The following is a 22,507-nucleotide window of genomic DNA, read 5'->3' on the forward strand; positions in this document are numbered from 1 at the left end:
GATCCTGGATCTCATCGTTTCCTGAGTAAAACAACAACAACATAAATAATAATAATAATAAAAATAAAACATACATTTACATGCACCAAACAACTAAAAATACAAACAGACTCAAGCGGCACAGGAATCTGAACACCGAGGACATTTTTCAATCCTTCGACTTCAATTGTCGCTTACTGGAAGCCCTGCAGTCACGACCAATCATTATTCATAAAGCGCACACACACACACACACACACACACACACACACACACACGGTGAGCACATTCACTCCGTACCGCCGATAAGCTCTCGTTTATTTTCCTCGCTTCTGCTTTAATATCGTGTTTCCTGCTCTCAGCGGGTCTCTGCGCTCAGACGTTCGTCCCTCCTGATGGAAACGTTGAACCTGCGGGACTCGGCAGTGTCCAAATCGTACCCCCCCACACACACACACACCCCCTTCTTAAACTAACAAACAGTCAGATCCTGATTAATGGAGGTACAGGCCATTTTAAATCAGTGCGAGAGGGACGATCTAATGAGTGACCGTCACTTCGGAACAATTACTCAGATGGGCAAGATGACAAAGTGCTCTGTCTGTCCCCGATGTTTTTACCGCATTTAGCTCTGACCGCTTGCTGTCCTCGCATATGGGCAGTTAAGGTAGTCTCAAATAAGTGCGACTGACTCTATTAATGACTTTCAGTGCCGCCTTAAATACATCCACGCTGCTGTGTGGTGGACACTGACCCAACGTCTTGACCATTCAGTAGCCGGCTGGTTGTCTAAATACAGTATACATCACAGAGCATTTCGACACATTTTAGCCACACTCGTTCCTAACAGGTGCTAACAGTTTAAGGAAGGCCCTTTTCTGCTCCAGCATTACTGCGCCCCCTGTGGACAAAGCAAGCTCTATAAATGTGGCCTCCAGTGTACAGAGCTCTGACTAAACAGCTCTGGAATGAGGCTGAGGTGTCCAGCCATACAAGCACACCTTTGACTAAATGGGCACAAATTCCCACACACATGCTATACTTTAAAGTTCGGTGTGAAGCCTTCTTATAGGAGTGGTTGTTGATCTAGCTGAGAAGATCACATAGAGGTCACTCAGTTTTAATACTGTTTGTTTTTGAATTTTATGTCCAACAAGCTCATGGTCATGTGTCCAAATACTTTTGGCCATATAGTGTACACAATTGATTTTGATGCTCGAGTAAGGTCCACAAAAGCACGGTTTTACAGGTTTGTCATAGAGGAACTTAAATACAGGCGTACAGAGACCCAACCTCAACTTTACTAAACACCTTTCTAGTTTTTCATGTAACGAAATGGGCTCAAACTCTCACAGACACACTCCAAAATCCTTGTCGATCCTCTCAAAAGAGTTTATTTTGTCTTGCAGTCAATGCAGGTGTAAGGGCGACTCTATATTATTGCACAGGGTGGTCTTGGATGGAATGCTCAACCCTCTTATTTCTATCCGGGCTCGGGACCGACACTGAGAGCGCACTGACAAGTGCACCTCACAATGGCTAGACTGTTTCAGCCATACCTTATCCACTGATGTTAGCCAGTCTTGTCTGTGCAGACGCCCAACCGGCTGATAGCACCGCTGAGATTCAAACCCTGGATCCCCAGAGATCAGCAGTAGTGAGTTAGTGGATTTTACCGCTGCTTCATTTGTGGGCCCTATTATTTACAACAGTATAATGTTATGAAAAGTTATGACGTTAGGGCAATTAAGTTTGCATATAATTATAAATAAATAAATAACACAAATAACATGAATAAATTAATTAATTAATACATGAATTATTACATAAATAATTAAATAAATAACACAAATAAATAAATACATAAATATAAATAAATAAATAACAAAAATGACATAAATAAATAAATTAATACATAATTAAATAAATTAATAAATTTATTACATAAATAATTAAATAAATAAGTACATAAATTAATTAATTAATTAATTAATTACATAAATACAAAATAAAACTAACTATAAATAAATAAATTAAATAAATAACACAAATAAATAAATAATCACATGAATATAAATAAATAAATAATCAGTCAATCAATTAATCTAGTGTTTAGTGTTTAAGTCTATTATGTGCTACCAGTCTGACCGAGCACAGCTGGCAACTGTGTCTGAGGGAGAAAACACTGAATGGGGTATTACCTCCTGGTCAATGCAACAGTGACCCCTACTGCACAGTCCAGGCATCAGCATTAACAGTGAAAGAATATGGCAAGAGGAGCATCAGCTGCCAAAGGGAATAAAGAGCATGGAGAATTGAGTATATCTAAATTGGGACAATGCAAAAAAAGTCTGTCTGTTTTAGCATCTCTTTATCCTGGTCAGGGTTGCAGTGGGTCTGAAAAACAGAAAACACGGGGCAACCTGACTGCATGTCTACTGTGGAAAGAAACCAACGTGGACACAGGGAGAACATGCAAACATGCAAATCAAACCCCGGCCCTTCTTGCTATTAGACAACAGCACCACCCACTGTGCCACCCAGTGCACAAAGTGCCACTGATGACCTAAGCAGAACCGACGGCAGTGGAACACACTGTTCCACTGTAATAATTAGCCGACGGTCCCGCACCCACTGAAATAAACCTAATGAACTCCTGACGTGAACATCGTACCATCTTTAATCCCGGTTGCCCCGGAGACTCAGATGTGGCCGGGCGAGAGCGTTTGGATGCTGCGAGTGCATGATCTGTAATTACACCCCCTCATTACAAGAGCACTCAATCGCATCGTTCGTTTATTCAGCTTTTATAAAGGTCTCGTTCTGATCAGGGTCGAGTTGGGTTGGGTGATTAGAAGTACGGCGAGGACGAGGTGGAAAACCACCACAAAGGTCTCACAGCTACTACTCACAGGTATAAGTGGAGTTGTGGAATAATGAGGGTTAGGAAGGAAGAACACAACTAAGATTCCATTCAACTTCTGATTGGCTGCCTATATATAATTACCCATCATTCCCCTCATTCCTCCTTGATAGATCCTCGCACCCATGTCCTCCACATTTTTTCCACAGCTGTTCTTATTCTCGTGTTTGTCGTTTATAAGTAGAAAGTATTATTTATTTATTTATAATAATTATTGCATTAGAACTCACAAAAACAAAATAAATAAATAAATAAATAAGGGAAATGAGGGGTAAGAATGGACCTTTTTTGGCAACAAAAAAAAATGAAAATAAAACAAATAAAAAATATTAAATAAATAAATGAATGAAGCTGAAGGCGTGGCCTGAGCTCATAAATGGACCAAGAACAACCATGCAGACACAGGGAGTTAAATGCATGTTAAACGCATTGCAGAGAGCCGCCAGAGGCAAGGTTTATAACAAGGGAGCTTAAGACTCTTGAGCAGTGCTGCACCCACACTACCTGCAGTAAAATCATCTCTCTCAGTTGTGATAATAAATAAATAAATAAATAAATAAATAAATAAATAAATAAATAAATAAATAAATAAATAAATAAATAAATAAATAAATAAATAAATCAATAAATCAATAAATCAATAAATCAATAAATAAAAAATGTGAATTCATTAAAGAAAATTAATTTGTAATATTCAGTGATTTTGTAAAAAGAGTTTTATTTTTTAAGTCTTATGTAAGTAAGTGAAAATAAATAAATAAATAAATAAATAATGTGAATTTATTAAAGAAAATTGGTTTGTAATATTCAGTGATTTTTTTAAAAAGAGTTTTATTTTTTTAAGTCTTATGTAAGTAAAAAAAATAAAAATAAATAAATAAATAAATAAATAAATAATAGATTTCCACTCGTACATGACAAATATAGTTCTGGATTCGGAATGTGTACACCTGCAATGAGTGCTAACAGGGTGTGTTTCATATAAAAATCCCAACAACATTGCTGCACCTGATACACCTATACCAGTACAAGATCCACTACCATGTCATTGCAGGACTGAGAACTGGTCAGTGCGTGTTCCTCATTGTTTTTGACTGGGTGTAATGGTTGAGGTAATGGGTGAAGCGTTCTCTCGTTGTGTCTGTAGCAGGATTGTTCTTACCGCCCGAACAACCTTCCTCCTTTCACATCCGGGTTTGGGACCAGAGAGGATAAACGATATTAATGTGTGTATAACCACAGACTCCAGTTGTACCAGTTGCTCTGGGCTGCATGACTCGTGAGAGATCAGGATTAATACAGAATCACCAGCGCATCACACCGAGCAGAAAACAATTTCATAAAGCAGGGAGATTTTTAGCATGGCTGCGTAATGAGGAGATATCGATCCTGTCCTCCCAGAGCTATTCATTCCTCTACCCTCACTCCTGTTTGAATCGTACGCATCTTTTGTTTCTGACTCTCCGGGCGGCGGTGCGGCGCTTCAGAAGACAAGGACGTGAAATCATTAAAATAATTTTCCTCTTGAACAGAGAAATGGCTGCTCTGGCGAGCGGAGCTTCCGGGGTTTTTCGGTCGAGCTCGGCTGGATCGTAATGATGTGGGTTTTCGTAACAAGGCTGCAGTGCCGCAGGCTTTTTTTAAAGTGCCGTAATGAAGGGGGCCAAACGGGCCGCGCATCACTTAGCGCTGCTGAGTCAAAGCAGATTTGTAAAGGCGAATGATGGCAGCTCGGTCCATTACACTCCATTTTCCCAGCCACCAATCGCTTTTCCCCTGGCAAACATTAAAGCTTATGGATGCCACTTAGGCTTCAATTTCATTGAGAAAAGATTCTGTATTGATAAATTGGTACTAAAGAGGTGAAGGTCTCCTCCCGCGGCGCTACGCTGCGCTACCCTCTGCTGAATGAATAAAAATTGAAAGCACCGAAGGGTTTAATATATTTAGAGCTGTATCGATCTGATACCAAACTGGGTGATATGATACAATAATAAACTCCTGCAAATTTAACTATCATTTATATTTTATTATTTTATTTGTTTTGTTTTATTTTTGCTTTCCTTGATTTATTGTCAATTTTTGAAATCATTTTTGTACATTTTATTTTTATTTATGTATTTTATTTTATTTGTTTTGCTTTTGTCCTCGATTTATTAATGTCTAAAAATATTTATCATTGTTGTTTGTTCATTTCTTATTTTATTTTATTTATTTATTTATTTATTTATTTATTTATTTATTTATTTATTTATTTATTTATTTACTTACTTACTTATTATTACCTTATTGTATTTGTTTTGTTTATTTTTTCCCTTTTCCTTGATTCATTAATGTCTAAAAAATATTTATCATTTTTGTTTGTTCATATTATTTTAATTTATTTTATTGTATTTATTGTATTTAATTTGTTTTGGTTAATTATTTTTTTCCTTTTCTTTGATTTATTAATTACAAAAAATATTTATCGTTTTTGCACATTCATTTTATTTTAATTTAATTTATTATATTGTATTTATTTTATTTGTTTTTTTTTCTTTTCCTTGATTTATTAATGCCTAAAAATATGTATCATTATTTATTTATTTATTAATTATTTTATTTATTTTTTAACTTATTGTATTTGTTTTATTTTATTTTATTTTTTTGTTTTTTTTTTCCTTTTCCTTGATTTATTAATGTCTACACAATATTTATCATTGTTGCATATTCATTTTATTTTAATTTCTTTTTTTTTCTTTTTATTGTATTTTTGTTGTATTTTTATTTATTTTATTTGTTTTGTTGTATTTCATGTCTAAAAATATGTATCACTTTTGTTTGTTTATTTTATTTCCATTTATTTCATTGTATTTATTTAATTTTTTTTGTTTTCCTTGATTTATTCATGTATTTTTGTTTTTTGTTTATTTTATTTTCTTGTTCATTTTATTTTTTAAAGCTTTTATTTCATTTTTTTCCCTTTTTTTTCCCAATCCAGTCATATCCAATTACTCAGGTTGTATCTGTCCTTTATTACTGCAGACCCCCTCTGATGTGTGCAGTAGCCGACCACTTCTTTTCACCTGCACAAGGCAGGTTCACACAGGGATCATTATCTCGGACGGAGAGTTACACACAGATCACCTAAGACGTAGCCAATCATATGTAGATGAGCGGCTGGCTGAGAGTAGCACTGATATTCGAACCCGGATCTCAGCAGTGACGGGCTGGAACTTTAGACTGCTGCGCCACCCGAGCGCCCCGTGCTACGTGGGCTATTTTAGAAGTAGGAAATGCAGCCAGTTTAGTTTACAAAGTAAAAAAGTGAACTTTAAGAGAAGTGCTGTGTGCAGACAGGTAGATTCTTCTTTTTGTGCCAACGTGTGTAAATAATAATGAAATATAAAGAATATATAGAAAACCTAAAATAGAAGCACACCTGTGACCCAGAATGCACCTGTCCACCATGTCTGGGTCACGACTGACCAGGTCAGGGTGTCTGTTCTTGATACTGGGTCCAGTATGAATCCTTTAATGGTCGATAAGAGTTGGTGTTTTGATCACCATGAAGTGTAAATCCGTTCGAACCCACGGCTGTTCCTCAGGACAGATGCGGCTTGTTTAGCCACCTGCTGCTGAAAAAAAAGGGACGCCTGTGAAAGTACAATTCTAAGCAAAAACAAGCGACTTTCAGCAGGATGTGCAATTAATCAGCAGTCTGCAGATGGAATATGTGTGATTAGGGTTGTGATTTCATTTTAAAGAAGTGAGTTCAAATCCCTCGTTTGAGGCTGAGCTCAGACGAATGTTCAAGGCGTCTGTCTGTCTGTCTGTCTAAATAAATAAATAAATAACAGACGCATTGATTGAATCGTATTGTTCGACATCACAGGAGACGCGTGTCTTTCAATCCTAAACAGTGCTGGCTTTCATTTCTCATATACACTATGTGGGCAAAGGTAATTGTTAAATTCATGTGTTTCTATATCATATAAAGAAATAATGCTTCCAACTTTACAGCAATAGTTTAGGGAAGGTCCCTTTTTGTTCCAGCATGATTCAAGCAAGCTCCATAAAGACATGAATCAAGGCTTAATATAATTATCCTCTTGAGACCCTGCGGTCACATATGGGGATATTAAATTTTGGCTGTTTTATACCTTATACCTGGGTAGCACTGTCACCTCACAGCAAGAAGATCCTGGGTTCGATCCCCAGGTGGAGCGGTCCAGGTCCTTTCTGTGTGGAGTTTGCATGTTCTCCTCGTGTCTGTGTGGGTTTCCTCTGGGTGCTTCGGTTTCCTTCCACAGTCCAAAGACGTGCAAGTGAGGTGAAACCTAAACTGATGAATCTTGTATAACCAGTAACTACCTGTCCTGTCATGAATGTAATCAAAGTGTAAAACATGACCTTAAAATCCTAATAAATAATAAATAAATAAATAATACCTTATACCTTATTCTGCTTAGCCTAAAATATAAAGTGAACTCAAAATATAAAGAATAGACAATTACCAGACTGAAACGTAATACCCAGTACACCACAAATGGCACAAATACATCACAATAGATTCCTGTATTGATCCCCATGGGAGAAATTCGAGTGTTACAGCAGCTCCAGCACAGTAGATATGAGTAAATACAGTCAGAGAAAATAAAACAGAGTAGAATAAAATACAATAAAATAAAGAAGAAATATTGACTATGAATACCGAATGGAACACACTAATCACAAACAACCAAAACAGTAAACAAGACAAGGACACGCCAAGTGAGGCATAGTAACCAAGTCAAACTAACCAGATAACCCACCAACACCTAACAGGGCAGTCGTAGCCTAGTGGTTAGTGGTTAAGGTACTGGACTAGTAATCAAAAGGTCAGACACTTTTACGTTGGGTGCCCGGGTGGTGCAACGGCAAAGCTCACTAGCCCACCAGTGCTGACATCTCGAGCTCGCAAGTCTGACTCTCGGCTCCCTATATGGATAGTGATTGGCTCCTCTGAGGGACTGTGGGAGGGAGGGTCATAGGGATTTCTCATAACTGCTGCAATTGCGACCTCTGCTGGCTGATCGATGGTGCTGCACAAAAACGGGGAATAATGGAGATCAGTGCGTTATTCTCCGTGTACATTTACCACTGTCGCCTCACAGCAAGAAGGTCATGGGTTCGATCCCCAGGTGGAGCGGTCCGGGTCCTTTCTGTGTGGAGTTAGGTATTGGACTAGTAATCAAAAGGTCACTGATTCAAGCCCCACCATTGCCAGATTGTCACTGTTGGGCCCTTGAGCAAGGCCCTTAACCCTCATTTGCTCAGACAATATACTGTCACACTACTGTAAGTTGCTTTGGATAAAAGTGTCCTGCTAAATGCTGAAAATGTAAATGCAGCTGCCAAACACCCATCTCAGTAAAGCACATCCTAGAATAGATAAAATGCCTTAAATACGTTAAAGAAAGGCAATACCTACTCATCACTGGAACCATAATAGAAATCCAAACTACAAAAACTACTAGAACAGAAAAATACAAAAGAAAATATAAGCTGGACTTAAAACATAAAGAAAATAAACTATTAAAACGAAATACGTCGTTCTGCTTAACTTAGACCTGGTGTCCCCATTAGTGGACACTTTTGTCTGCCATCTAGTGGTAGCAAAATTACTAGACAATAGGAAACAAGTGGCCTCCAGTGCACAGAGCCCTGACCTCAGCCCCACTGACCAGTTCTGGAATGAGGTGGAATGTTAATTGACCAACATACAAATGCTTTTTTTGACTGAATGGGAACAAATATGATGTTCTGCTTAACTTAGACCTGTTGTCCCCGTTAGTGGACACTTTTGTCTGCCATCAAAATTAGCAAAATTACTAGACAATAACTAAGGTAGAAAACAAGTGGCCTCCAGTGCACAGAGCCCTGACCTCAGCCCCACTGACCAGCTCTGGAATGAGGTGGAACGTCAGTTGACCGACATACAAATGCTTTTTTTGACTGAATGGGCACAAATATGACATTCTGGGGCTTGAACCAGCAACCTTTTGATTACGAGTCCAATGTCTTAACCACTAGGCTACAGCTGCTCCTAAAAAAGAGTACAGTACACTCTAAGTATACAGTCTAAGCAATTCAGGGTTAAGGGCCGTGCTTAAGGGCCCAACAGTGGCAACCTCGCAGTGGTTGGGTTTGAACTGCACAACAAGCTCATGGTCAGGTGTCCAAATGCTTTTGGCTATATAGTGTATTTAATACAGTAGGATGAGGACTGGAACATGACTACTGATCCATATAAGATGATGGGCAAGCCCGGAATGGATTGGTGCCCTGTCCACTCGCGTCCACATTGTCCCACCGCGACCCTGACCAGGACGTTCAGGGTTTGGATGTACGATTCCAAGCGAGCGGCGGTTTAACTGAGCTGAATCCCTCTGAAGTCGAGATGATTGATTATTAAATGTCACCCAGATAAAAGCTGGAACACAAGCTGGAACACACAGGGCATTTGCTTCCTTCATTATCTTCCTCTCACAGCGCGCCAGCCTGCTCTATTAATCAACACGGAAGCCATCGGTGCCACTCGACAGGTCCGGTGCCACCGTTAATGTGGGGAATAACCTCCTCACCAAGGACTTGGCTCCGGTTCAGAGATCCTGACTTCTTACAGCGCTGGTTCTGAGACGTCTCACGCTGAAGCTGTGGCCGGAGCTGTGGCACCTCTATGTCCTTATTCTCAGTCTGACAAATACGTGTGGCCAAAAGTATGCGGACACCCTTCTTAATTGTTGAATTTGTACGTCTCGACCATACCCGGTGATAAAAGCCCTTTCCTGTATAGCATGACTGTGCCTACACCGATCAGCCACAACATTAAAACCTCCTCCTTGTTTCTACACTCACTGTTCATTTTATCAGCTCCACTTACCATATAGAAGCTATTCTACAATTACTGACTGTAGTCCATCTGTTTCTCTGCATGCTTTGTTAGCCCCCTTTCACCCTGTTCATCAATGGTCAGGATCCCCACAGAGCAGGTATCATTTAGGTGGTGGATCAAGCCCTTTTTTTTTGAAACACTGAAACAGGAAACTCCAAAAATAGCACTAATAGCACTATCTGATGACGTTAGCTCACGTTTACACTGGTACGTATCATCAGGTCTAATGTTATTCCGGTCAGTACCTGTGGGTCTACATCAAGCCCAGTGCAGCTGAGCTATATATAGGCCAAATGCCAACATGCAGCAGGACGTCCAGGCTCACGGCGGTGTCAGTAGCTAAAGGTCACGTCAGCTTGTACGATAAATAAAACACCACCTGGCACCGGGCATCAGTCCTGGCCGTGAGCCAGACGCAACCCCATACGGGCTTCTACATCGATGTACTCGACAAAAAGCCTGATCAATGCAATGTACAAAGCAGGGGCGCCGCATGGGGGCAACGGTAGGGTGCATTTAAGGGTCTGATACTGACAGGGGTCCTAATTTTATTTTTAGAATTATTATTATTATTATTATTATTATTATTATTATTATTATTGTTATTATATTATCATCATCATCATAATCAATTATTATTATTATTATTATTATTATTATTATTATTGTTATTGTTATTATTATTATTATTATCAATCATCAATCATTATTATTTACATTTTACATTTACATTTTCAGCATTTAGCAGACGCTTTTATCCAAAGCGACTTACACAATGAGCTGAACACAATGAGCAATTGAGGGTTAAGGGCCTTGCTCAGGGACCCAACAGTGGCAACTTGGTGGTGGCGGGGCTTGAACCGGCAACCTTCTGTTTACTAGTCCAGTACCTTAACCACTGAGTTATCATTCTTATCATTATTATTATTATTATTATTATTATTATTATTATTATTATTCTTATTCTTATTATTATTATTATTATTATTATTATAGAGGGGTTTTTGTCCATGGCTGTCGGCCTTGCTGTCAGTGTTCTCATAAGGAAATATTATTCATTCATTGTCTGTTTTTACCACCGTTTTATCCTATTTAGGTTGTTGTGGGCACAATCACCCTGGGAATCACCCCGGACAGGCTCCAGTCTACCACAGGGCACACACACACAGGGGATCTGGGGTAGATCTGCAGTATTTATGACACTTGAATAAGTCACTGATAAGTGGAAGATCTGCGTTTGGCTAAATTACACGCATAAGGTTTTGCACCATCATCCAAAAAGATTTCGCCGCACCCCATACAGGTGCCAACCCATCACAGGGCACAAATACCTAGGGCAATTCATATATCTAATTAGCCTGATTGCATGACTTTGGACTGTGGGAGGAAACCCATGGACACAGGGAGAACATGCAAACTCGACATAAAACGGACCTGGAGCATTCCGTCTGGGAATCAAACCCAGGACCTTCTTGCTGTGAGGTGACAGTGCTACCCATCAAGCCACTGTGCCGCCCAGGAAAAAAAATAATAGCAATAATAATAATAATAATAATAATAATAGTAATAATAATAATAATAATAATAATAATAATAATAATAGTAATAATAATAATAATAATAATAGTAATAATAATAATAATAATAATAATAATAGTAATAATAATAATAATAATAATAATAATAATAATAATAATAATAATAATAATAATAATAATAATAATAATAATAAATCGTTGAAGTTTTTCGACCCACAGACTTTAATTGTAGCTTTTAAACAATGAGAATAATAATGCAGGTTTCACACGACGATTCTCGGCTAATTAAATTTTCGTCTTATAACGTGGCTCCATCAGCGCTGTTGTTAGCACGGCTTCATTTCACAATACAAGACAAAACGCTGTTCTGCTGCAGTATTCGATTAGCCGGAGCTGGCTCGCGCGAGTTCATTCAGTTTATCTTGTCTTCTCAGGCTGGCACTCGGAGCACTCAAAGACCGGCGGATAAATTAAGCTAATTTAATTCCGACATGGCGACTGCTGGAGAAAACGCAGCGCACGAGCTCTGCTCTTACTGCTCTTATCTATAAAACTTAATTAGCCGCGTTTTGTCCAAATTGCTCGCAGAAAACTACTGTTTTCTTCACTTGACCCATTGCTGCGCTACTTAATTTAGTTAATAATGTATATAAAAGGAGTCAGGCCTACAAAAACAACATTACCCCCCTCCCCCCTTCTTTTTTCTAATATTTATTTATAATTTTTTCAATTTTTTTATTGGACCGTCTTCACGTGAGTCTAAAACATTCCAGGCAGTCATTTTCCGACTCAGCACCTCGACTAATTGCCTCATGAAAGGCCTCAAAAAGCCCAAGTGGCCCGTCAGCAGCCCATTAAGCTTTATTTTGTTGTGCTACGTGCAGATATAACCACGGAGCTCCTGATTAGGACCGCAGTTCAGCCTCAGAAGCTGCTTTTTCTTTCAGAAAAGGCTAAATCAAACAGTACTAACGATGATCCTGCTTCATTTACTAGTTAACTCACTTCGTTAAGACTTACCTGCCTGCACTGGTGTTGTTTTCTGAAATATCATGGACAGTATGAGGCCGTAAGTATGACGACGCCTGAGCACCAGATTGTTAAGGTGCATTAACCATCATATTCACTCTGAAAGCTCCACGTGTATCTGTGTTTACGTGGAGTTTCCTCACTGTTTCACTTTTAAACTTGTGTTACAGCTCGAGGTTCTGAGAAACGCTGAGAATCAGAATCAGCTTCTCCCAGAGTCTATGTCCACTCTTTCGTGGCTTGAGATTTTAGTCGACAGGTCATCATGATCTACTTTTCTAGGTTTATATAGTCTGGACAGGAGCTGCTGATGCCAATTATCAAGCAGCTTCCAAGTGTTCATCAGTAAGTGTGGACCCATATTTACACTGCTGGCAGTCAAATATGTGTCACATTTTTATGTTTGGATATTTTTTTCTCAGCCAGGAAGTTCCAAAATTGTCCAGCAGGGGCGCTTGACTTCATATAAATGTCAGATTGAGGGTTAAAATTTCTCCGTCAGCTTCTTCCGTGTATAAACAAAACAGCGTGTCTGTTCTCGGTTACCTGTTCTCTGTTCTCGTCTTTGTGCTTGGTTACCTCTCATCTTCACAAACAGTGGCGGTTACAAAAGGAAAAATGCTAAAATAGCGCAAACTGGCTACTGATGAATGAAAACTTTCTAGATTTGCGATGCTTTAGGCGGGCTGAGGAGTAGCTGTGGTAACAAACCGCAAATTAAAGAAACAGTGGCCACTTTTTATGTTGATCACGTTGACCTGTTTGAATGAGGCACGATCTACCCATCGATGGCACAGTGCACGCTAGTAGATCGCGCCTCATTCAAACAGGTCAAACAGATGGACGTATTGGGCACCCCTGGTCTATGTAATAAAAGAAGGAGACAGGAGCACTAAACTTCTCTTCATTATTACTGCTCATAAGTTCCTCCACTAATCAAATACCTCGCCCGTTGTTTTAGTACAATAAGTCACATTAAGCTTTGTTCACGTTAAGAGTTGTTCATATATCCTGAGTCACTTTTACCGCATCATATATCCTGAGTCACTTTTACCGCATCATATCAAACAGTTCGTCTCATTGGAGGCCCTTTAAAAAAGGTCAGCAACAAGTCACATTGGATAAAAGTGTTTGCTAAATGCCAAAAATCTTCACAGCTTCCAGCTTTCTATAATTAATACTTCACATGTTCCAGTTTTTGCATCTTTGAATGATATTTTCCTGCTAGTCAACCTCAGAAACTAGATTTCCAAAAGACTTGTGGATGTCAGACACACTAGCTGTCCTGAGATTAATCCTCGGCTCTTCCTCAGTAGCCAAGTGAGTGTCTTCTGACCATCCTCTGCTCCACTGACGGTCATTATGTTGTTTTCTATTCATTTGTTTTGCTTGGTAAATTACAGAAGTGGTTTATTTCTGTCCAGTGCCTTTTTCTTTGCTGCTTTGACCTTCCGAGATCATCCACCTTGGGTATCATCCATTTGCCTATTGCTGCTGCCCAACGTGATGGTGGGTTCAGTCTGGCACCTTTGCTAAGTCCTTCCTGCAATACGACAACCTGACAGCAGATAAAACTACAGGAAGCAGCGCTCTCTACCTTCCTAATACATTCAAGGCTTCTCACCTCAACAGGGCACCATACCGCGACAAGACCCAATGTTAAATAATGCACATCTTGCTCTAGGTGTAATCTTTTCAGGATAGGTAATCTGACTATCTGTGGACTAATGAACATGCTTCGTAGCTGTTGATGGTAAAACCAGAGGTCTGGCATCAAGTGGGTATGTGTGCATTAACATTGAACACATTTCTTTGAGTGAAACTTTATTGTATTTTTGTGCTTTACTGATAGCACTGGTTCAAGTGCCAACAATGCCAAGGTGCCACTGTTGGCCCCCTGAGCAAGACCCCTAATCTTTAATTGCTTGCATTGTTTTGAATCACGATTGTAAGTTGCTTTGGATGAAAGTGTCAGATGAATGTACGGAAACATATTTTATTATTAATATTATACATTTATTATTATATTCTCTGGGTGCTCGGGTGGCATAGAGGTAAAGTATGGTAGCCCACTACTGCTGAGATCTGGGAATCCAGGGTTCAAATCTCAATGGTACCATCGGCTTGTCAAGCATCTGCATGGATATGATTGCTTAACGTCCAAGAGGAGAGATGGCCAAAACAGCCCAGTCATTTGGAGGTGCACTAGTCAAGGAGATCTCAATGCAGGTCCCAAACCCAGATATAGAAATAGGAGGGTTGAGTCAGGAAGGGCATCTGGCATAAAAAAAGTCTGGTATATGGACCAGATCTGCTGTGGCGACCCCTTAAAAAGGGAGCAGCCACATTCATGGAGCAACAGTGTGAAACAACAAGTTTTGTCTTGGCTTGTAAGGTAAGATAAAATCTTCTTCTTTTTCTCCTTTCGGCTTTTTCCCTTTTTCAGGGGTCGCCACAGCGAGTCATCCTCATGATCGCTCATTGATTTGGCACAATTTTTACGCCGGATGCCCTTCCTGACACAACCCTCCCTAATTTATCCGGGCTTGGGACCGGCACTTCAATGCACTAGTGCATCTAGCGGCTAGGTATCTATAGGACAATTCAGTGTTTCCAATTAACCTGGTGGCATGTTTTTGGACTGTGGGAGGAAACCGGAGTACCCGGAGGAAACCCACGCGGACACGGGGAGAACATGCAAACTCCGCACAGAAAGGACCCGGACCGCCCCACCTGGGGATTGAACCCAGGACCTTCTTGTTGTGAGGCGACAGTGCTACCCACTAAGCCACCGTGCCGCCGTAAGGTAAGATAAAATAAAAGGTAAAATAAAGCAAAATTAAGATAAAATAAGCGAAGCCTTTTCTGCTGAGATCTGGGGATCCAGAGTTCAAATCTCAGTGGTGCTATCAGCCAGTTGAACATCTGAATGGACCTGATCAGCTTATGTCCGAAACAGCCCAGCCATTTGGTGGTGCACTTGTCAGTGAGCTCTTAGTGCAGGTCCCAAGCCCAGATATATAAAAAAAAAATAGGAGGGTTGAGTCAGGGAGGGCATCTGGCGTAAAAAAAAAAAAAGTCTGGTATATGGACCAGATCTGCTTTGGCGACCCCTTACAAAGGAAGCAGCCAAAAAAATAAGGTCTGCAAGTTCATCGTTCTTTAGTTTGGTTGTTCGAGTTGCTCTGGATCCATCAGTAATGCTCACATTGGACCATCGTAATTGCCGAGATCTTCTGACAGCTGACACTCAGATCACTTCATCATTTAGACGAAAATGCCTTTATTTGCACCAAAGTGCTTAATTCTAAAAATAAATGCTCCTGAAAATCAGTAGCCAGGGGTAAACAGCTAAAGATGGAGTAGATGTCAGATCGCTGGAGGCAGGTCATTTCCCTCCCATGCAGGAGGCCGCCGATGCTCACCGACGGCGCGGATGGCAGCTATGGATGATCCTGGCATTGTCTGCACACTCGGCATCTCTCGGCAATAAGGTCGGCCCGGTCCCATCGCTCTTTTGTTCCTCCTCTCTGACTTTCGGCTCGGAAGGAGTCGGCGCTCCTAATTGACTGGCGCTCGGCGGTGGAAGTGCGGTGTGGACGGTGCCGTTTTGGGATCTGTCGATAGCAATGATTTCATTATTCGCTGCGGTTGCAGTAATCGTAGAGGACAAAGTGGAGCGATATTTCAACACCGAACCCAGCTGTAAATTCACGGCTATAAAATGAACCCATGAGACAAAAAGGTCTGAAAGCTGACCAGCGACTCCCAGAGGGTGAAGGGAAGAGCTAGGATGTATTCAACCATGTAAAACCAGTCACATCCAAACTGGACAATTGTGGAAGTGATTCATCGACCTCTTAGGTGTTGATGGTGACAACTAGACATGATCTTGCATCGTGTTGGCATTTGAGCATCAACGTTCAATACTTCTGATTATTATTGTATTGTATTTTATTTCAGTGGTTGCTGATTCGAGCCCCAGCACTGCCCAGTTGTCACTGCTGGACCCCTGAGCACGAGCCCTAATCCTCAAATGCTTGCATTGTTTTGAGTTGCTTTGGATAAACAGTAGTTACAGTATTAGTCAGGTCTTGTCTAGACATGTGGGTGGCACAGAGGTAAAATAAGCTAGCCCACTTCTCCTGAGATCTCAGGATCCAGGGTTCGAATCTCATCTGCATGAGAATGATTGGTTAATGTCCAAAACAGCCCAGTCATTGGGAGGCGCACTATTCAAAGAGATCTCAATGCAGGTCCCAAACCCAGATATACAAATAGGAGGGTATATGGACCAGATCCGCTGTGGTGACCCCTTAATAAGGGAGCGGCCAAATTTATTGAGCAACACGTGAAACAAAAGGGTCTGAAAGCTGGTCAGCGACTCCCAGAGGGTGATGGGAATTAAGTAACCAGTGGTATGGTTATAGACCCACCCCAGTATGAAAATGGACTGGGCAGAATTTTGAGGGTTTAATATTCAGGGTTCAGTTATACCCCAAGTTCAAAACACAATTTAAAATGATAAAACAGGCAATTTAACACCAGCAAAATTGGCAAGACTTTGCAAAATGGGTGCTATTTAATGCCGTCTTGATTCCTAGCCCTTTCTCCTTTAGTGGGCGGGTTGGTGGCTCGGTGGGTAGCACTGTCGCTTCACAGCAAGAAGGTCCTTTTCTCCAAATTTGGCGTACTCAGTTTGTCTTTTTTCCTTTTCCTTTCTGTGTGGAGTTTGTATGTTCTCCCTGTTTCTGTGTGGGTTTCCTCCCACAGTACAAAGACGTGCAAGTGAGGTGAATTGGAGATATGAAATTGTCCATGACTGTGTATGAATCTTGTGTAATAAGTAACTACCGTTTCTGTCATGAATGTAACCAAGGTGTAAAACATGACGTTAAAATCCTAATAAATAAATAAATAAATAAATAAATACTAAATAAAAACCTTTGTCCTGAGTTCCAGAAATCGAATGAATTTATTTATTATTATTTTACAACAGACATCGTCTCAAAGCAACTTTACAGCATCAAGGACCAACAGACCAAAAAACCCCTGTTGAGCAAGCCGAGGGCGACAGTGGCTGTAAAATATGCTAGCCCTCCAGTGCTGGGATCGCAAGCTCTTGCATTCGAACCTCAGCTCTGCTATCAGCAAGCCAGGCACCTACACAGACACACGATTGGCTGAGGCCGGACATTTTGCCAACCGGTTAGGGCACCTGCATGGGGGGTGGGTGCGAGCGTGACAGAGGGGCGCATGACTGCCTCTGCCCTCCTTGATTTGAGGTGGAGTGGCAGCAGTGATGTAAATATTCAAGCTTAAAGTCTAAAAATCCTCTCAGACAGACACATGATTGGCCACATGAAGTCACTTCCAGGTGAAGAGAGGAGTCAGCACGAGGAAAACTGACCCATAAAAAACGACCCGGCCTTCATCTCCATTACAGACGTCCAGGACAGATTTTTCTCTCAGCCACAGTTCACGTGTCACATCGTGTCTCGGGGTAGACGAGGCGGAAAGAATATGAGGCGACGCAGATGGGACAAACTTCATAAACTTTTAGCATCGGCTCCATGAAGACACAATTAAAACCTCCCGACTGCCGGCGCGGGTTAGCGCGGTTAGCATTTAGCCTGCCACACTGTATCACATCACAGCTTTTGTTACCTCGAACGGTCCCGAGATGCACATGAACGAGCAAAGCCGACCCATTACAGCTGCTGTATGTAACACATGGATAAAGAAATAATCCACTCTGAGATGTCTGGGGTAAGAAATCATTCACTTTTGCAGAATTTTGGTTCAATTTTGATTCATTCTTCACAGCAGACCATCTTTATTTATTTAAGGTCGTGAAGAACCCTCTGATGAACCTGAATCCCATTATAAAAATGTTCCTTAGGTACATTTTTAATGGAATTCAAGTCAGAAGATCCACTCAACCGTGCAAGCATATACACTGTATATATATATATATATAGCTCCTCTTACCATATAGAAGCACTTTATAGTTCTACAATTCCTGACTGTTTCTCTGCATGCTTTGTTAGCCCCCTTTCATGCTGTTCACCACAGAGCAGGTATTATTTAGGTGGTGGATCATTCTCAGCACTGCAGTGACACTGACATGGTGGTGGTGTGTTAGTGTGTTGTGCTGGTATGAGTGGATCAGACACAGCAGCGCTGCTGGAGTTTTTAAACACCTCACTGTCACTGATGGACTGAGAATAATCCACCAACCAAAAATATACCCAGCCCACAGCGCCCCGTGGGCAGCGTCCTGTGACCACTGATGAAGGTCTAGAAGATGACCGACTCAAACTGCAGCAATAGATGAGCGATCGTCTCTGACTTTACATCTACAAGGTGGACCAACTAGGTAGGAGTGTCTAATAGAGTGGACAGTGAGTGGACACGGTATTTAAAAACTCCAGCAGCGCTGCTGTGTCTGATCCACTCATACCAGCACAACACACACTAACACACCACCACCATGTCAGTGTCACTGCAGTGCTGAGAATGATCCACCACCTAAATAATACCTGCTCTGTGGTGGTCCTGTGGGGGTCCTGACCATTAAAGAACAGGGTGAAAGGGGGCTAACAAAGTATGTAGAGAAACAGATGGACTACAGTCAGTAATTGTAAAACTACAAAGTGCTTCTATATGGTAAGTGGAGCTGATAAAATAGACAGTGAGTATATATACTGTATATATATATACTGTATATATATGTACACTCGGAGTATATGAACTCGGTCTCTCGGGTTTGAGTCTCGAGTGTCTTACAGGCATGAGTGGCTGTGTCTTAGGTAAGAAGGCCAAATTGGTTCTTCAAATAGTTCCACATAGTTAGTCTCGTACACCGTGCGGCTATCCAGGAGACTCCGTCACTGGCAGGTAAAAAAAAGGAAGCGGAAACGACTAAAAATGCAATATGCATTATAATAATAACCGCCGCCTGTACTGACATCACTTCCCCTTCCTGTTAATCTAACTTTTCTGTGCCGCACAATTAATAAAGCCTCGGAGAAACCGAGCAGCCACAAGAGTGAGATCAGGCGGAGGAAAATTGATTGAGCTCATAAATCGCACTTGAGGCAGAGCCATATTTTATTAGCGCTCCCTAAGACAGCAGCCAGTGCTGTGTGTGTGTGTGTGTGTGTGTGTGTGTGTGTGTGTGTATGTGTCGGTGTGTGTGTGTGTGTTTCTTAATTTCCCCTCAAATGTAAATTGCATTTCACATTAGTCTGATTTGCTGACCGTGTTCTCAAGGTGCGCGGGGTGGAATTTTGGCTTCAGCGTATGGTGTAACCACAGTATGATGAATGCTGGTTATTTAGCACAGGAGTCTGGCATGTTTTATGTTTTATATTTGTGAGCTGTTAAGATTTTGGTCATGTGCTTCATATGGGCAAAAGCATTCGGACACCTGGACGTGAGCTCGTTGGACGTCCTATAGAACAACAGCCGCTCTTCTGAAAAGGCTTCTAACAAGACTTTGGAGTATGTCTGTGGGAATCTGTGCTCTTTCAATCCAGAGTGTATTTGTGTGGCTGGGCGCTGATGTTAGAAAAGATATGAAAGCCTCAGTTGGTGTTCCGGTTCACTCCAGAGTTGTTGAGTGGGGCTGAGTATTTAAACTGAGCTTCTCTTCATGTCTTTAAAGAGATTGATTTGTGTTGGAACAGAAAAGGACCTTCCCTAAACTTGCTGCAAAGTTGGAAGCACATTATCGCCTTTATATATAATATAACTTTATATATATATAACTAATTTATTACACCTGTTAGTGATTGTTGTAGCTAAAATACACAAATGTAAAAAATAGAAGGGATGTCGCAAGATAGCATGACTAGCAGAAGGAACGTAAACAAACAAGCCCAGCTTCATTATTTATTTATTTATTTATTTATTTATTTATTTATTTATTTATTTATTTATTTATTTATTTATTTATTTATTTTCATTACTTACCTACTTACTTTACGTACTTTTATTTATTTATTTATTTATTTATTTATTTATTTATTTATTTATTTATTTATTTATTTATTTATTTTCATTACTTACTTACGTGCTTTTATTTATTTATTTATTTTCATTACTTACCTACTTTATGTACTTTTATTTATTTTTTTATTTATTTATTTTTTTATTTATTCATTCATTTATTTTCATTACTTACTTTACGTACTTTTATTTATTTTTTATTTATTTTTTTATTTATTTTCATTACTTACCTACTTACTTTACGTATTTTTATTTATTTTTTTATTTATTTTTTTATTTATTCATTTATTTATTCATTTATTTATTCATTTATTTTCATTACTTACTTGCTTTTATTTATTTTTTTATTTAATTATTTATTTTCATTACTTACTTACTTTACGTACTTTTATTTATTTTTGTTTTTATAATTTTTTTTTTTTTTCATTATCTACCTACTTACTTTACGTACTTTCATTTATTTATTTATCTATTTATTTTACAGCTAGCCATTATCTGTCTGGATTTTTAGCTCTGGGGTGGACACTCAGACAAGTGTGTGTGTGTGTGTGTGTGAGAGAGAGAGAGAGAGAGAGAGAAAGAGAGAGAGAGAGAGAGATATGGAAGGGGCGTCCAGGCAGCGGATAATAAAATCTTTCAAATGTGTTTAGGAACAGATGCGCACTTCTCGCCAGAGGGACGCAACCAAAACTGCACCCAGATGAAATTAAAACTAAGAAGGACGTTAAAAGAACGACGGAGCGTTACAGAGACGTTAACCGTGATGTGTTTGGATAAATCTTTACGTTCTGTTCGGGTCAAAATAAATAAATAAATAACCCACCCCAGCATGTGCTGAGCTTTATTCCCGTGTTTAACGGTCGGCGTGGAATCTTTCCGTCTTTTTTATGGAACTGAGATGTGAAATGCAGGAGTAAAAGTGTGTCGTTTTCACAGCGCGTACATGCCACATGCAGATTGCTCTCCTCTCCCTAATGCACATGCAAATCAGGGCCTAATGCATATGCCCTCGCAGTAAAAATGTAAATTCAGGATTAAAATGGACTCTGCTTGTGAATCTCAGCCACCCAGCGCCCCCCCAAAACCCCCCACCCCCCCAGCATCAGGAAAAAATCATGTGGATCCATGAATGAGACGCTACTCTGTACGACGACAACAGATCCTTCAGTTCGGAAGGAAGTTCAGAAGGAAGGTGTTAGGCTCTGTGGCATCAGGGGAATGTACCATCTCTCCCTGATGCCACAGGCCTTACAGAGCAGAAACGAGCTGTGCCTTTAAATACCTGGCCAGCTCGTTAGGGCGAAGTGGCTACACCTGTGCCTTCCCTTATTTAAGGGATAGGTGCAGAGCTGTAGCCGTCGCACCTTCTGCTCATGTTGGCTGATTCTTTTTTCTTTCTTTGAGTTTGTTTGACACTGCGGTGTCCTTTTATGTTTATTGTTTTTTTATTATCTTTAGGTTGTGCCGCCGCACTGTGCCGCCGCCGCCGTGCCGCTGCCGCCGGGCCACCGCTAGTGGGCGCCACCACGCCGCCGCCGCCGCCAAGCTGCCGCCAGAGTGCCGCAGCTGTCGTGCCGCCGCCGCCGCCTGGTGGTTGCTCTCAGGTCGCTGTCGGGCCGCTGCCGCCGAGCCGTCGAGCCGCCGTGCCGCCGCCACCTAGAGACCCCATGACTGCGCCCAGAGGAACGTGACCCCCTCCCAGCTACCGCTGGTGACAGCGTCACGTTCCGCCCTCTGGAGCGCAGGAACAAATGGCCACTTCCCAGCCACCCTGGCTGGTGACAGCGCCAAACGGCCACTTCCCAGCCACCCTGGCTGGTGACAGCGCCGTTATATTTAACTTTTGAAATCCGCAAGTAAATCACACCCGGTGGATGGCATGGCGCTGACCAGCATTAACTGCTGGTGAGCGCCGTGCCATTTATCTACCGGCGGTGTTATCCCCCCTTCTTCGGCCAACAGCGCGAGGTTTCCCACCTCGCGAACCCGGTCGCTTCGCCTCTTTAGTGCTGGGAGCGGTTTTGCTTTCAGCGTTGCTGTGGCAGCGTGCTTAAGCTCCCAGCCTGGAGGTGAGCGACCAGGGTTCGCGCCTCGCGCTTTCCCTTTTTC

The sequence above is a fragment of the Trichomycterus rosablanca genome, chromosome 18 (genome assembly GCF_030014385.1).
Source record: "Trichomycterus rosablanca isolate fTriRos1 chromosome 18, fTriRos1.hap1, whole genome shotgun sequence".
Taxonomy (NCBI): domain Eukaryota; kingdom Metazoa; phylum Chordata; class Actinopteri; order Siluriformes; family Trichomycteridae; genus Trichomycterus; species Trichomycterus rosablanca.